Source organism: Gymnoscopelus microlampas (assembly GCF_963454915.1).
Source record: "Gymnoscopelus microlampas genome assembly, chromosome: 16".
NCBI classification, from domain to species: Eukaryota; Metazoa; Chordata; class Actinopteri; order Myctophiformes; family Myctophidae; genus Gymnoscopelus; species Gymnoscopelus microlampas.
This window is the reverse complement of record NC_139953.1, coordinates 21,079,756-21,095,970: the sequence shown is the minus strand read 5'-3', so window position 1 is coordinate 21,095,970 and position 16,215 is coordinate 21,079,756. Positions and strand designations below refer to the sequence as shown.

The 16,215-nt window shown below is 41.1% G+C and overlaps 1 long non-coding RNA gene across 1 annotated transcript; it reads left to right on the top strand.

Annotated features, from left to right (window-relative positions):
* The first annotated feature begins 9,134 nt into the window (after nt 1–9,134).
* Nucleotides 9,135–15,937, top strand: LOC311063500. Its single transcript, XR_014602600.1, has 3 exons — nt 9,135–9,269; nt 12,420–12,468; nt 15,353–15,937. It is a non-coding gene; the product is annotated as an uncharacterized lncRNA (long non-coding RNA).
* Nucleotides 15,938–16,215: the final 278 nt, after the last annotated feature.

The window sequence follows — 16,215 nt, the reverse complement described above, 5'->3', positions numbered from 1 at the left end:
TAGCTCAATGGGTTGAGACGCAGTATTCATGATCCAGAGGCCATGAGTTCAAATCCCATTGATGTCTTTCCTATGATTCTTTCCTTTGCAGACTGGCTTCCAGAAGATCAAGTGAAAACTACCAGGAAGGCTATATTTGTCACCCAACTGTTAGCTCAATGGGTTGAGACGCAGTATACATGATCCAGAGGCCATGAGTTCAAATCTCATTGATGTCTTTCCTTTGCAGACTGGCTTCCAGAAGATCAACTGAAAACTACCAGGAAGGCTGTACTTGTCAGCCATCTGTTAGCTCAATGGGTTGAGACGCAGTATTCATGATCCAGAGGCCATGAGTTCAAATCCCATTGATGTCTTTCCTATGATTCTTTCCTTTGCAGACTGGCTTCCAGAAGATCAACTGAAAACTACCAGGAAGGCTCTACTTGTCAGCCATCTGTTAGCTCAATGGGTTGAGACGCAGTATACATGATCCAGAGGCCATGAGTTCAAATCCCACTGGTGTCTTTACTGTGATGCTTTCCTTTGCAGACTAACTTCGAGAAAAACAAGTTAAAACCACCAGGAAACCTGTAACTCTCAGCCAACAGCTTAGCTCAACTGGTAGAGCGTCTGTCCAATAACATGACTTGACTTGAGTGGGTTCGATTCCCACTCCGAGTCATGTGTCCCCGGTAACTTGGGGCAACGGATACATTGACTGATATCCTTAGTGATGCTTCCCTTTGCAGACTAACTTCTAGAAAAACAAGTTAAAACCACCAGGAAACCTGTAACTCTCAGCCAACAGCTTAGCTCAACTGGTAGAGCGTCTGTCCAATAACATGACTTGACTTGAGTGGGTTCGATTCTCACTCCGAGTCATGTGTCCCCGGTAACTTGGGGCAACGGATAAATTGTCCAATAACATGACTTGACTTGACATTTATCCGTTGCCCCAAGTTACCTGGGACACTTGACTCGAGTGGGAATCGAACCCACTCAAGTCAAGTCAAGTCATGTTATTTGACAGACCCTCTACCAGTTGAGCTATGCTGTTGACTGAGAGTTACAGGTTTCCTGGTGGTTTTAACTTGTTTTCTAGAAGTTAGTCTGCAAAGGGAAGCATCACTAAGGATATCAGTCAATTTATCCGTTGCCCCAAGATACCGGGGACACTTGACTCGAGTGGGAATCGAACCCACTCAAGTCAAGTCAAGTCATGTTATTGGACAGACGCTCTACCAGTTGAGCTATGCTGTTGGCTGAGAGTTACAGGTTTCCTGGTGGTTTTAACTTCCATCTAAATTGTAAAACGCGAGCTAGCTATTACATTCCCGATTGCTTCTTCTATGTCAGCGTGGCTCAATAGATGAGTCAAGGGTTTATAAACCAAAGGTTCTGGGTTCAAAACTCCCAAAGAGCATTTTTCACTTTCCTTCTAAATCGTAAAACGTGAGGTACGTATTACATTCCGGATTGCTTCTGCTATGTCAGTGTGGCTCAGCTGATGAGTCAGGGGTTTATGAACCAAAGGTTCTGGGTTCAAACCTCCCAAAGAGCATTTTTCACTTTCCATCTAAATTGTAAAACGCGAGCTAAGTATTACATTCCCAATTGCATCTTCTGTGCCAGCGTGGCTCAATAAGATGAACCAGAGGTTAATAAACCAAAGGTTCAGGGTTCAAAACTCCACTAATACAAAAGACAACTCAAACAACTAATACAAAATATCTCAAACAACTAATACAAAATATCTCAAACAACCAAAACAACAATCAATACAAAACTTCAAAGTGCCTCAATAAAAAAACATAAAACAGTGGTTAAAAAGACTAACAAATAAGTCACTTATAATACTAACAATGTCAATAAAATACAACAATAATTGCTTTGCTTAGTATGTAAATGTATTAAGCTCCTCCCACTGGAGGTGGGCTTTACCCATGCTCCTCCCCCTCCTACCGGAGCTAAAAGAGGGCGTGAGGAGGGAGGCGGGCTGATTCCACGCTCCTCGCCTTAAAAAGAGCAAAGATAGAGATTTACCAGGACCAAGATTCAAACCCCCAACCTTCCGCATATAAGGCCTCTCCTTTTCTCTTGCGCCACCAGGCTTTTCACACTAATTAGAAACTCGAGGTAATATTTGAAGTTTAAGGGAGAGGTGGCAGGTGAAAAGTTGAAAGTCTACAGCAAACACCTCTCCCCCTGACAGAATGACTGAATCTACTAGATTCACTGACGATCAGGGTTCATTATTTATGACACAACCTTTTTGAGTTTTAGGTTATTGTTAAAAAACATCTGTTGGAAAAAAAAATCAACAGATGGTTGCAGAGCAAACAGAGGGATGTTTAATGTTATCAAAACACATATATTCGTTATTGTCATATCTTAAAGTCATTTATCAATTTCAGAAGACCAAAACTAGCAGTTTTAATCAACTAAGAGTGTGAACCTGGCTCAGAGTTCAAACTAAATAAGAGCAATACACTTAAACACAGAATTGATTATGAATATAAAGACAAAGGCTAATTAACTAATTGTTTATGAGTGAGTTAGTCTGCAGAATCTGTAGTGGATGTGTGTAAAGCAGTGGTTGTTAAAGTGGGGTTCAGGGGACCTTCATGGTTCCTTCAGGGGGTTCTAAATGGCCCCTAACATGTCTAACTCGGAGAGTGTACAAATTGGAACCAAATGGACCCCTAATGGTCCATTTGTACACTCTCAGTGATATGAGGGTCATTGAAATTAAAATGCCTTAGAAGTAAGGAGTTGGATGATGGATGCAAACCAAAAGACAAACAAGACAACATGTGAGAGGGGAGAATGAGACTCCAAGAGTAATGAAGACTGCTGTCACTATGCGAGTCAGGAGGGAGTGCAGGACAGAAAGACCAAGGCAGACTAGTTCAGATACAAGGAGTTTTCTTTTTTGTATTATGACAAAAACCAGGGAACACAAGGAGCATGAGAAGAACTAGGAAGGCACTTGCAAGTTTAACTTGTAAAAGCACAAGTAGATAGCCTACATACACCGAATCAAGGAGACTAGATCAAACACTAAGGTTCTCACACAGACAACTACATACAACATACAGACTGGCAGTGAAGGGCAAACAGAAACCCACTGGAAACACAGGTGCTTATCTATGGACAATCAACACACGATTGGCTAGGGCTAAACAAGACACAGGTGAACAACATTTGCAAATGACATGGTGAGACAAGACAGGTAGCAGCAAACAGGAAACACTCAGACATCACTACAAAACAAAAGGTACACAAGTGTAAGTTAAAACTAGAACTAAGAAGATATATTTCTAAAATTTGTAAAGAAACACAACTGTATTGTAGAACACCAAGTATAACTAAGAAACAAGGAACACAGTTATTGTTAAAAAACATCTGTTGGAACATTTTTCTCTGCACCCAGATTTACTCTTTCATTGAGAGCAAACAGAGGGATGTTTAATGTCATCAAAATACAAATCCGTTATTGTCATATCTTATAGTCATTAAATAGAGTTGCATCTTCCATACCAGTGTGGCTCAGTCCACACTTAGTGATTTTTTCGGATTTCATTTTCGTTTCGGTAGAGACACAAAAACGTTTCGGTAGTGACACAATGGTGAAGAAAAAAAAATACTCCACTACAAAGTACTACCAATCAACTCTAAATTGCCTGAAACGTACTCCTAACAGGTTTTTGGGGGGACGATTTTGGCCTCCACACTTAGTGATTTTTTCGGATTTAACTTTCGTTTCGGTAGTGACACAAAAACGTTTCGGTAGTGACACAATGGTGAAAAAAAAAATGTACTCCACTACAAAGTATTACCAATCAACTCTAAATTGCTTGAAACGTACTCCTAATAGGTTTTTGGGGGGACGATTTTGGCCTCCACACTTAGTGATTTTTTCGGATTTAACTTTCGTTTCGGTAGTGACACAAAAACGTTTCGGTAGTGACACAATGGTGAAAAAAAAAATACTCCACTACAAAGTACCAATCAACTCTAAATGGCCTGAAACGTACTCCTAATAGGTTTTTGGGGGGACGATTTTGGCCTCCACACTTAGTGATTTTTTCGGATTTAACTTTCGTTTCGGTAGTGACACAAAAACGTTTCGGTAGTGACACAATGGTGAAAAAAATAATTACTCCACTACAAAGTTTTGGGGGGACGATATTGGCCTCCACACTTAGTGATTTTTTTCGGATTTAAATTTCGTTTCGGTAGTGACACAAAAACGTTTCGGTAGTGACACAATGGTGAGAAAAAAAAATACTCCACTACAAATTTTTGGGGGGACGATTTTGGCCTCTACACTTAGTGATTTTTTCGGATTTAACTTTCGTTTCAGTAGTGACACAAAAACGTTTCGGTAGTGACACAATGGTGAAAAAAAAAATACTCCACTACAAAGTACTACCAATCAACTCTAAATTGCCTGAAACATACTCCTAACAGGTTTTTGGGGGGGACGATTTTGGCCTCCGAGTCAGGAGATGTACCAGGGATTTATAAGCTGAAGGTTTAGAGTTTGAAACTCCTTAATATAATGTTTCACTCTCAATCTAAAATCGAAGAGGTTGGTTAAGTATTGCATTCTTACGTGAGTTTTAATATAAATTGTGAAAGGTGAGTTAACTGTTACATTCCCGATTACTTCTTTCATGCTAGCGTGGCTCAAATGATAACTCAGGGGTTTCAAATCCGAGGGTTCTGGGTTCAAAGCTCCCAAAGAGCATTTTTCACTTTCCATCTAAATTGTGAAAGGTGAGTTAAGTATTACATTCCCGACTGCATCTCCTATGCCTGTGTGGCTCAACAGGTGAATCAGGGGTTTACAATCCAAAGGTTCTGGGTTCAAAGCTCCCAAAGAGCATTTTTCACTTTCCATCTAAATTGTGAAAGGTGAGTTAACTATTACATTCCCGATTGCTTCTTCCATGCTAGCATGGCTCAAATGATAACTCAGGGGTTTCAAATCCAAGGGGTCTGGGTTCAAAGCTCCCAAAGAGCATTTTTCACTTTACATCTAAATTGTGAAAGGTGAGTTAACTATTACATTCCCAATTGCATTTCCTATGTTAGTGTGGCTCAAATGATAACTCAGGGGTTTCAAATCTGAGGGTTCTAGGTTCAAAGCTCCCAAAGAGCATTTTTCACTTTCCATCTAAATTGTGAAAGGTGAGTTAACTATTACATTCCCAATTACTTCTTCCGTGCTAGCATGGCTCAAATGATAACTCAGGGGTTTCAAATCCGAGCGTTCTGGGTTGAAAGCTCCCAAAGAGCATTTTTCACTTTCCATCTAAATTGTGAAAGGTGAGTTAACTATTACATTCCCGTTTGCTTCTTCCATGCTAGCATGGCTCAAATGATAACTCAGGGGTTTCAAATCCGAGGGTTCTGGGTTCAAAGCTCGAGTATTTTTCACTTTCCATCTAAATTGTGAAAGGTGAGTTAATGTATTACATTCCCAATTGTATCTTCTATGCCAGCGTGGCTCAATAGATGAATCAGCGGTTTCTAAACCGCTGATTCATCTAAACTGCTCAAAAAAAGTTCGGAAACTTAACTTCGGTCAATTATATCTCCCCTTTAATAATACCAATTGGTATTGTGTTTTATATCATTTTTATCGTTGATTAGTCACCTTTACAACGAGGTACAGCTTGTAAGGATCGTGCATTCTTGGAATGAGCAACACAGCTAAACGTGTGGGTAGCGCCTCCAAAAAATTTGCCAAAATCACCCAATATGCTTCTGTTGGTAATCGCTCTTGTTTTGAGCAACCTGCCAGCACACACCTGCTGAGAGGTGTGTGCCAGTAGTCACAGGTGTGTGACTGCCTCACAGGTTGAGTGACTGGCACCTGAACATGGGTTCTGCAACTTTGTTGAGTTTATGTATGCTCCAAGCAGCAACACTGCCCCCATGGACTGCCACGTTTGTCCCTTCAGGATAAGGCCCGTGCAATAGGGCAAGTGAAGCTGGTGTTCCGTTACGCAGATTACGCATTATTTGATGTCAGCCCTGGTACCATTTGCAGGCAGGTGTGTGCCAGTCACAGGTGTGTGACTGGCACCTGAGCATGGACCCTGCAACTTTGACATCTGTCTTTGGTACCGTTGTGCAAATCTTGCCTGTAAATCTATGGTTCCTCAGTGAAGCAAGGGGTCTTGGGATGTTGTCTTCCTTGTTGACTTCACCTGTCTCACAGAACTTGGTCCTAAGTTTGGAAATGGTACCAGGGCTAACACCAAATAATGCTGTCACTCTGCATAACGGAACACCAGCTTCACTTGCCCTATTGCACGGGCCTTATCCTGAAGGGACAAACGTGGCATCTTTCCATGGGGGCAGTGTTGCTGCTTGGAGTACAAACTCAACAAAGTTGCAGAACCCATGTTCAGGTGCCAGTCACTCACCTGTGAGGCAGTCACATACCTGTGACTACTGGCACACACCTCTCAGCAGGTGTGTGCTGACAGGTTGCTCAAAACAAGAGTGATTACCAACAGAAGCATAATGGGTGATTTTGGCACATTTTTTGGAGGCGCTACCCACACGTTTAGCTGTGTTGCTCATTCCACAAATGCACAATCCTTACAAGCTGTACCTCGTTGTAAAGGTGACTAATCAACGATAAGAATGATATAAAACACAATACCAATTGGTATTATTAAAGGGGAGATATAATTGACCGAAGTTAAGTTTCCGAACTTTTTTTGAGCAGTTTATAAATCGCTGAGCCGTCAGCATACGCTCATGTGTGTATGTACCCATTGTAGGGGCTATGTTGCTGCTACATCGGTGGCGGTGCTATGTCGCGTTCAACAGGATGGATTTTAATCAAGTTAAATAGTTGCCTCTTTGCCTGCCACGCCACAGGGAGGCGCTAACCTCGCGTCACCAGTCTAGGGAGGAGCTGTGAACCACTCCCACTGTACTACTCAGCTGCTCGTCAGAGGCCATCTGGTGATACAACAACAGTTTCTCCGGCCGACCGTCGTTTCTCCTCATTTCAGCTGTTTAAAACAGGTTTGTAATGTAAAACATCACAGTTATGCACTAGAAATGGTTAGGATATGTTCTAAACTTCATAATTTCATCGATGATATGTCAAATATGTTATTATTTTTTAGGTTATATTGAGCTGAAAACTTCAGTTCTGTTAGTAAAGTAGCCTACGTCACGCTAGACTACACAGGGCGGTACCTGGTTTATGGCTACACATGTTTTTCTATTTAATATTCGACTCATTGACAGCTTATGTTTTAAGATAATGGTTCAAAATGACACATTGTAGTGTACATATGAGGAAAAGAGTGGCAGGCTTAGCTTATAGCAGGGGTCTTCAACGTTTTCAGGCCAAGGACCCCCTAGCTGAGGGAGAGATGAAGCAGGGACCCCCTCTATATCGTATAAAATTGATTTCAGATTATACTTTTTTTGTTTACTTGGTCTGCTCTTTTTTCCCCTCTACACCTATACCTCTTTGCCAAAAATAGCCGATCTACAAGCTCACAACGCCAGCTTGTAGATCTGCTATTTTTGGCTAAAGTTCTCCTCAGAGAAGGGATGCTAGGGTTCAAGTGGTTAAGGTTAATAAAAATCATAACACAAAGATTTGGCGGACCCCCTGTAGTAACTCTGAGGACCCCCTAGGGGTCCCGGACCCCCTGTTGAAGACCCTTGGCTTATAGTATGCTAGCCCTGTTTGGAACCTCACTCTGTACGAAAGCTATCGTGGAGAGTGAGGGTCACTGTGTGTATATATTTGGCCTTGAGAGAGAGGTGTGTGTGTACTAACCTAACATGTTGGAGATGATTCTTGAACAAATTGAATGATAAATACATGTTTTTTATTTTTATTATTATTATGTTGTGTATGTATTTTTATGTGATGTCTATCTGCTCTGTGTTGGTTTATTTATAGGCTTCTTTTTTAACACAAGAGCCATACTGTTGTCATGTTTCATATAATTGAAAAATGCAAAAAATAATGGGGAAAAAGGAGGAGATTGGTACTGGTACAGAACTAGGTATTATCTGTTAAAACTGTTATTGTGTGTCATGCTTGGTGCCTTTAGATGTTTGGCTGATGGCTGCTGGGACTGATTCTGTGACCTATGAACTACGAATGAGACACATGACCAGACAAGACCACGGACATACAGCCAGCGACCGGCGACCACAGGGCACGAGGGATCCAGGCTGAGAAAGTATGCTGTGCATATGGTACGTTCAAAGTGACTCTGTATCTCTTGTACATTCGTGTCTTTCATTATATTACACCAGACTTCACCACCCTAGACTTCACCAGCGACTATATAGACGCCTTAACAGACTACGTCACACTAATAAGAACCAGTATGCGCACGCAGGCCGGCACCAACTGAACCCCACCGCTCATAAGATGCGATGTAAAAGTGGTCACAGTCTCACGTGTAAAAATGCATCCCATCAAACTTTCAGATGCTGTTTTTCTCCCAGTATGGAGAAAGAATGCTTAGGATTTTTACTGTGATCTCTCGCTCTTGAAATATATAATCCTTGGTTTCTGTTGTGTGTAAACAATAATAGCAATTCAAAACAGTTGTCCCCCAAACCCCACCTCCAGTGGCTGTCATAAGAATGGAGGGAGCGCTCTATAATCATGGCACCAGAACCTGCTCTTGCTCACGCAGCTGCAACCCGTCCGTCCCGCGAAGGTGTCGTGCGCAGAGAACGTCTGAGAACAGCAGACCTCCAAGCTCACAACAGTCTCATCCGCGACGTGGTTGTGAGCTTGTATGTCAGCTGTTCTCGGCGCGCAATACCGTTGCGGGGTGAAGTACATATGTCTCACTAGGACGCACCTCACTAGCCAACACACAAGAGGGGGTTGAATGAACTAAAACCAGTGCACCCCAAAACAGCGGATTTGGTGATCTGTTGGGAATTGATTACATGAAGCAGTCACCTGTGCGTCCAGTGTCAATGTTCGTTAACAAATAATTGGTCTATACTACACTGACTACTTATATTGACACATCAAATTGTAAACTTTTGTTGTATTGCCAAGTGTTCCATTTTTCTTTTCCCATCTTTTTTAAAAGATTTCTTTTGGGTCTTTTCTGACTTAATTTATAGGTATAGTGGAGAAGGACAGGAAAAAAAAGTGAGAGACGTGCAGTAAAGATCGTCGGGAACAGGACTCGAGGCCTCCCATCTTTTTAAGCAGCTCAGCCAACACCAGACATTTCTGAGACTTGTATCCCAACAACCTGAATGTGAGTTTTTAATTTTGATTTATTTTTATTCAATGGTGTCCTCTTTATAGCTGAAGACGTATCTGTTCCACTGTACATTTGTAATAATTATCCTCTCTAGGTAACATGCTAGCCATGCCAGCATGTCACTGTTGTGCTGTTGACAGCCCCTCTCCACACCAGGTATACTTAAAGAAAGGCTATGTTGATTAACTCATCCTACTATCCTACTATAATTCTAGTAACCTCTGTCTGTAGTGGTAGGTGAGTGAGTGAAGCTACCCGGTTCTCCTCAATGGCTGGACCAATTGCTCTGATTTTGCACACAGCCATTGACCATTACCATCTGAACTTAACTGTGAAACCCGTTTTTCAATTTCATCAAATCTCAGCTTCTTATTAGCGTTTATGTGTCAAACAATGTCGCCTCCCGGGTTGCCAGATCATGTGCGCATATCCCCCCACGGATGCGTCGACCGGGTATGGTCTAGTAGTCCCTAATCCCCTGAAGCAAGCCCATTTTATGACCATGCATGCACCTCATGGTACACTAGTACCTCAAAGGCATTAAAACAAAAGCAAAACTTCAGACCTCCCAAAACAAACTGATCAGGTTACTACTAAACCTCACACCTAGGACTCGCCTAACCCCTGCTCATTATACTATAGCAGCGGTGTCAAACTCGCGGCCCGCGGAAAGGTCCCTGGCGGCCCAGGAAATACTTTTAAAAATAGTAAATTGATACTACATCTAACAGACAGAGTCGCATTTTGCACTCACTTGCCGTGCGGCCAAGCAGCTCTCCCCCACTAGCTGCTACTTGGCTGAGTACCTCTGATGGCCCTGCCATTGTCTCCCCAGCTGTGGAATGTTGTGGCTGATTGGCTCGTTAAGAGTCTATTCAACTACTAGTCGAGTAGTAATGGCGATAGGCTACTCTTTGATCCTCACACAGGAGTCAGCACGGTCTCTCTCTCTCTCTCTCTCTCTCTCTCTCTCTCTCTCTCTCTCTCTCTCTCTCTCTCTCTCTCTCTCTCTCTCTCTCAGTGCTATGAAAACTGAGTTTGTTCAAGCAAAGAGATGTCAGGTGTCTGGGAGCAGCAAGTGATTTAGATTAATTTTCATGCTGGCTACACCATTTAAATTTGATATTTTTGAAAATATAATAATGGTAATAGGTAGTTTAAATGTATCAAAGCTGCTTCTTTTATTTCTCAGGAGCTTGCCCAGTGAAATCCTCAGTATTAATTTAACTCGGAGCGTATTTAAATTCAATCTGGGAAAGCATCTGTGTCATTTTAAGATCTATTTGGCTATTCAAAAATAGCAGATATACAAGCTCATAGTGCGGCACTATGAGCTTGTAGATCTGCTATTTTTGTAAATGTAAATAATTAAAGTAGCTAATCTTCATAAAACATTTTTTAAAGTGATATACTGTAGATAGCAGTGACTGAGATGTAGTGGAGTAGAAAGTTCTGGAAATTGGAAATACTCTAGTAAAGTAAAACTACATCAAATCTGTACTTAGGTACAGTACTTGAGTAAATGTAATTAGTTACTTTACACCACTGTTCTATAAATGTAATTATTTAACGACCCACACACATTACCAGGTATTGTTTAACTTCAAATTTAATTATTCTACTTAAAATGGTTTATAATAATAATAATTAGTGTGGTTGCCCAACAGGGCAACCAGACTATAGTACTCTATAGCTTTATTCCACTTCAAGATAAACAATATTTCAAACCGCATCTCCTCCCACAGTTTTTATCCCCTAATGTTGTGCCATATATCAAAATGACCGTCTAAATCGGGTTAATTGATATTGATTTATTAGTGCATTAAATGTCCCCATCCACTTTAATGGAAAAGTGAAAAAACTCAAATTCAAGTATTTTTTTCTCAGAAACCGTAAGAGCTAGACTTATCAGATTTGGAGGGATAATTCATAATATTGTCCGAAATTATTGAAAAAAATATCACACCATTCGGCCTCATGGTGGCGCTATAACAGCCCCCTTTACGTTTTGGCCTGTAACTCTTGAACCGTAGGTCCGAAAATCAAAATTTCTTTTCACCTGGATTCCTTGGGTCACTACGCATCTCCCCATATAGGCCACGCCCATTTGCGTCAGGATAGATTTTTTGATATTTATTTATTTGTGCATTAAATTTCCCCATCCACTTTAATGGGAATTGCAAAAACTCCCTTTCAAGTATTTTTTTCTCGGAAACCGTAAGGGCTACAGTTACAAGATTTGGAGGGGAGGTTAATAGTTTTTTGCAAAATTATTATGAAAAGAATCACACCAGTCGGCCACATGGTGGCGCTATAACAGCCCACTTTACCTTTTGGCCTATAACTCTTGAACCGTAGGTCGTAAAATCAAAATTTCTTTTTCCCTAGATTCCTTGGGTCATTACGCAGCTCCCCATATAGGCCACGCCCATTTGCATCAGGATAGATTTTCCGCCATTTTGAATTTTCTTCAAAACACACTTTTTGCTCCTTTTCCTACAATTTCTCTCCAAATCTCACACAAATCGGTACACGTGATCTATGGACCCCTGCGATAAACCTGTCCGAACGACATTATGATAGTCCGACCGGCGTCGGCGCAACCACACTTTGCAATTTCCCCGGAATTGCGACGCGTCTAGTTATTATTATTATTATTACCCTTATTATTATTATTGTTGTACTATAGCATGGGATGGCTCAGGGTAGAGGACAGAGTACAGCAACTTGCAATGGGCCTGGTCTTCAAGATATTCAAGGGATCATTGAGCCCATGTACTGTACCTGTCTAACTGCTTCAACAACGTGAGAGACACATGCAGGCCCAACACCAGAAGGAGCTCCACTGAACTCGTTCAACCCAGATTCGGTACAAACTTGGGGTTAAATTTGTTCTGTTATGCCACCAAAGTGTGGAATGCCCTACCAACACCCATCAAAAAGTGAGACTCCGTACCCTCCTTCAAAACCGCCATAAAGAGCACCTGTCTGCAATTTGCAACTGGTCCTAGACAAGTGTTCTAAGCTTGACACCAGAAATGTATTCAATTAATCAAAATGGTAATGTCAATCTTTACAGCAGCTATAAGTATAAATGTCAAACCACATAACATTGAATTTATTTCATTGTGTTTTCCGCTGTAGATCTTGAAAGTACTCTCTACTGCACATCAAGAGCCAGAACAAGCACAAGGTATCTATCTATATGTATAGATTCAAATATTGTTCATGTTGACTGTTTTTGTTTGTTTTCTCACATGCATTATCAGGCCAAAAACTAAATATGCTCTAGGCCCTCTTGAAGAAAACGGCACAGGGCTAACAATCTGTAGAGCTGGAAAGTGTTAAACTGTATTTTGTATTTAACATTGGGGCCATATTCCTTTACAGCAAAGAGTGAAGACTGCACAAGGTACATTTTAGCCACATTAACCCTATAGTCCCTATTCTGGACACGTCATAATAGACAAACCATCTGTGAAGGTCGATCTATAGCTCACAACATGTCGCGTTGCAACGTGTTGTGAGCTTGTAGATCAGCTATTTTCGGCATAATGGATTTGGTGTTGCAGTGATGGCATCGAAGAGATGCAAGGCTTTAACTAACACCATATTGGTGTATATCAGTGGTTCTCAACCTGTGGGTCGGGATCCCCAGGGGGGACCCCACATGATTTTGGGGGGGTCCTCAGATGACAGTGAAGTGACAATTTAAGGACTTTTAAGACCGTTTTGAATAATACCTAAAAAAAAGAGAGAAAATAAATAAAACCATTACTGCATCAAACTATACCATAAACGGGCTAAACATTGGCCAAATTGTCAAATAGCCGAATATAACAAAATTGTGAAAATAGCCGATCTACAAGCTCACAACGCCTCGCAACGCAAGGCATTGTGAGCTTGTAGATCTGTTATTTTCACAATATTTATCTGTGGAACCGAGTGAAACTAAATTGAATGCCTCAACTCCTTACATTCCAAGTGCTTATCAGGGTGAGGGGGTCCCCAGTTCAAATATGATCATTTTGGGGGGTCACAGCCTGAAAAGGTTGAGAACCACTGTATATAACACCATATTGGGAGGCTTCCATGACGAGGTGGTCATATTAATGCTCTTCTCCTTAACACTGGCATGACTGAGGTTTCATTATCCAACACACAGCCTGCAAAACGGTCATTTTGAACAAGAAATCAAGCTCTCCTATTCGTTACTGTCTCACCTCTGTGCTCCAGACTAGCTGACACCTTCTCACCCACACAGTGGGGGGTTCCATTGTCTTCTAAATATCCATTAACATCTCAATTGCACTCTGCGCAGTCAGTGAGCCCACATAATGTTGTTGTTGTAGGCAGGCACAAACATTATAAAATTAGGCTAACTTGTAATGGTAACTGCAGATTCTGTATGTAAAATCTTTATTTAAAAAAAAGCGTATAAAACAGCGCGATCTGTAGCGTCACACATTAAACTCTTCAGTGAAACATGGAGCCTATATGAACCACTGAAGCCACTGTCTAATTACGTGACTCCAGGGTTAGGGTTAGGGTTAGATTACGTGATCTCCATTGTGCAAAACACATGGATATCTCTTGACAAACCAATATTATATTATATAATATTCACATTATTGTCTGAGCGTAAAGCTCTCATTCTATCAGCTGTTCACGCTGATGAGAAAGCGTCTCCTCTCCTTTCCCTCTCATCTCCTTGTCAGCGTAACAAGTGAACACATCGCTATATGTTCCACAAATGTGCTCATTCCTGCACTAAATATCTGATCTAAAAACATAAAACAATCGCTGCCTGACGAGCCATCTGCTTGTAGATCACATCTGTTGGCACAGCATTTTAAAACAGCGCGATCCAGTAGCAAACACTCTGTACACTGCAGTGAAAGGGTTGCCAAATTTTGCGAGAAAAATAAGCAGTCAGGTCTATGAAAATGTTACTGCATGCATTGTGCCCGAAGAAAACAGTGAGGCACGAAACCATTGCATTGTAAATGGGGTTTATATCCGAGGCAAATTTGCAACCCCAGTCCCTGGTTAGACCTTTCTATATAAATATTTACCTAATAAAAATTATCTACAAAAGGACATGCATGAAGCTCTAATCTAAACAAGTATGAAAAGATATTTATATCTGCAAAGTAACTAGTAGCCTAACTAAAGTTTTCAAATAATTGTAGTGGAGTAAAAGTGCAAGATTTGCCTCTGAGTTGTAGTGGAGTAGAAAAGTATTACCATTATAATGTAATTATATATATCATTATAATAATAATAATAATAGAAAGACGCCCAAAGTCGCTTATAATAAGCAGACATGGCAACATAGAATAGTTGCGCAGCAGCGAGTCTGCTGTCTACGGGCCGCTCTGTGGGGGGTCTCGAGGTGTAAAGTGCTCTAGGGAGGGGGAGAGAGGGGGAGAGCGATCAATTTAGCCGAAATAAAACGGCTGGGATGGGATACATGGTATGTATTTCATATTTATAATGAGTTAAAAAAAAAAAAAAAAACGGAGATGGTTTGAAACATATATTTAGGAAAAGTCATGAAAGGGGAACTTTCTCAGAGCTTCCTGAGAGAAGTTAAGCCACTTTCAATTCTCAAAATCGGTCCCATTGATTGCTTAGTCACGGAAGTGTTAAACGGGAGAATGGCGAAAGCCTGAAACGTCACAGCAGCACTCGGGTACAATGAAGCACTTTGCAACAGGAGCCCACAGTGTGCAAGCCTTTTTTGTTTTACAACATGGGAAGAGCGCCTTAAGGAAGACAGCCACAGGGGCGCCCGCTGGCCTAGTGGTCCTTTGCTGTGTGTCACCCCCCATCTCTCTCCCCGTTTCCTGTCAGTCTACTTTCCTATCAATAAAGGCAGAAAAAAAACCCAAAAATATTTTAAAAAGAGAGACAGCCATCCATTCTGTCAGTGGAAGAGTTATCTGTTGATTGCTTCTTCACAGTGTACACATGTGATTGATAAGATGTATAGTCACGAAGACATTTTTTCTTGTCTGTACTACGCAACATCTATATTTGCTGTTGATGTTTTTTGTTTTGTTTTTTCATTGCAGAAGCCATTGGGACTACACGTACATGCTACAAAGCAGCAAGTCAACAGCGCCATGACCGATCACTTCAAACAGGCTTCAGGTTGAAAGTGGTGGTGGGGGCTACAGAAACAGACTGCAATCAACAACAGAATGAAGTGGTCTTCTTGTCCTTGTGGGCTCCTCAGCATTATCAAGCCGTGAAACAGAAACCTTGCATGTCTAAAACTGTTTCGTTTTCAGGAAATGGGGAAAAATAACCTGTGTTCCAATGTAGTATTTAGTCACGAGCTCTTTTCATTGGTTAAATATTTTTTAAACCCACAGACACACTTGACCACTTTCGCTTTAAAAAATATTTAAAAATGGCAGATCTATAAGCTCACATTCTGTCGCTATGCGTTGTGAGCTTGTGGATTCAATGTTTTTGCTACTTAAACTCATGGTTCAAGGTTGTTTTATATTGTTACATCTTGTGCACAGGTAAATGGACTGCATTTATGCATTTAACGCCTTTATAGTCTTTCCGGCCCTTCAAATCGCTGTACGATGTACTACACATTCACCCATTCACACACCGATGGCGGAGGAAACCATGCAAGGCACCAACCTACTGTAGTTGTATAGAGCCTCTGAAGTAAGACGAACATTTTAAAGTATGAATGAGGTTACTAGGCATAAGTATGTAGTTGTAAGCCTGCCTTTAAATGTCCATTGCCGCATTGACAATGCATTGGGCGCTTAAAGTTGAATATCTCCCAAACTACAAATGATTTCAAAGAAAAAATCTCAAGCATGCATGTCCACAGTAAGGTGGAGCACAATTGATATGAATGGAGTTTCTAGGTGAAAGTTTTTTTTTGAGGTCCCAAAATCTTCCATCGACC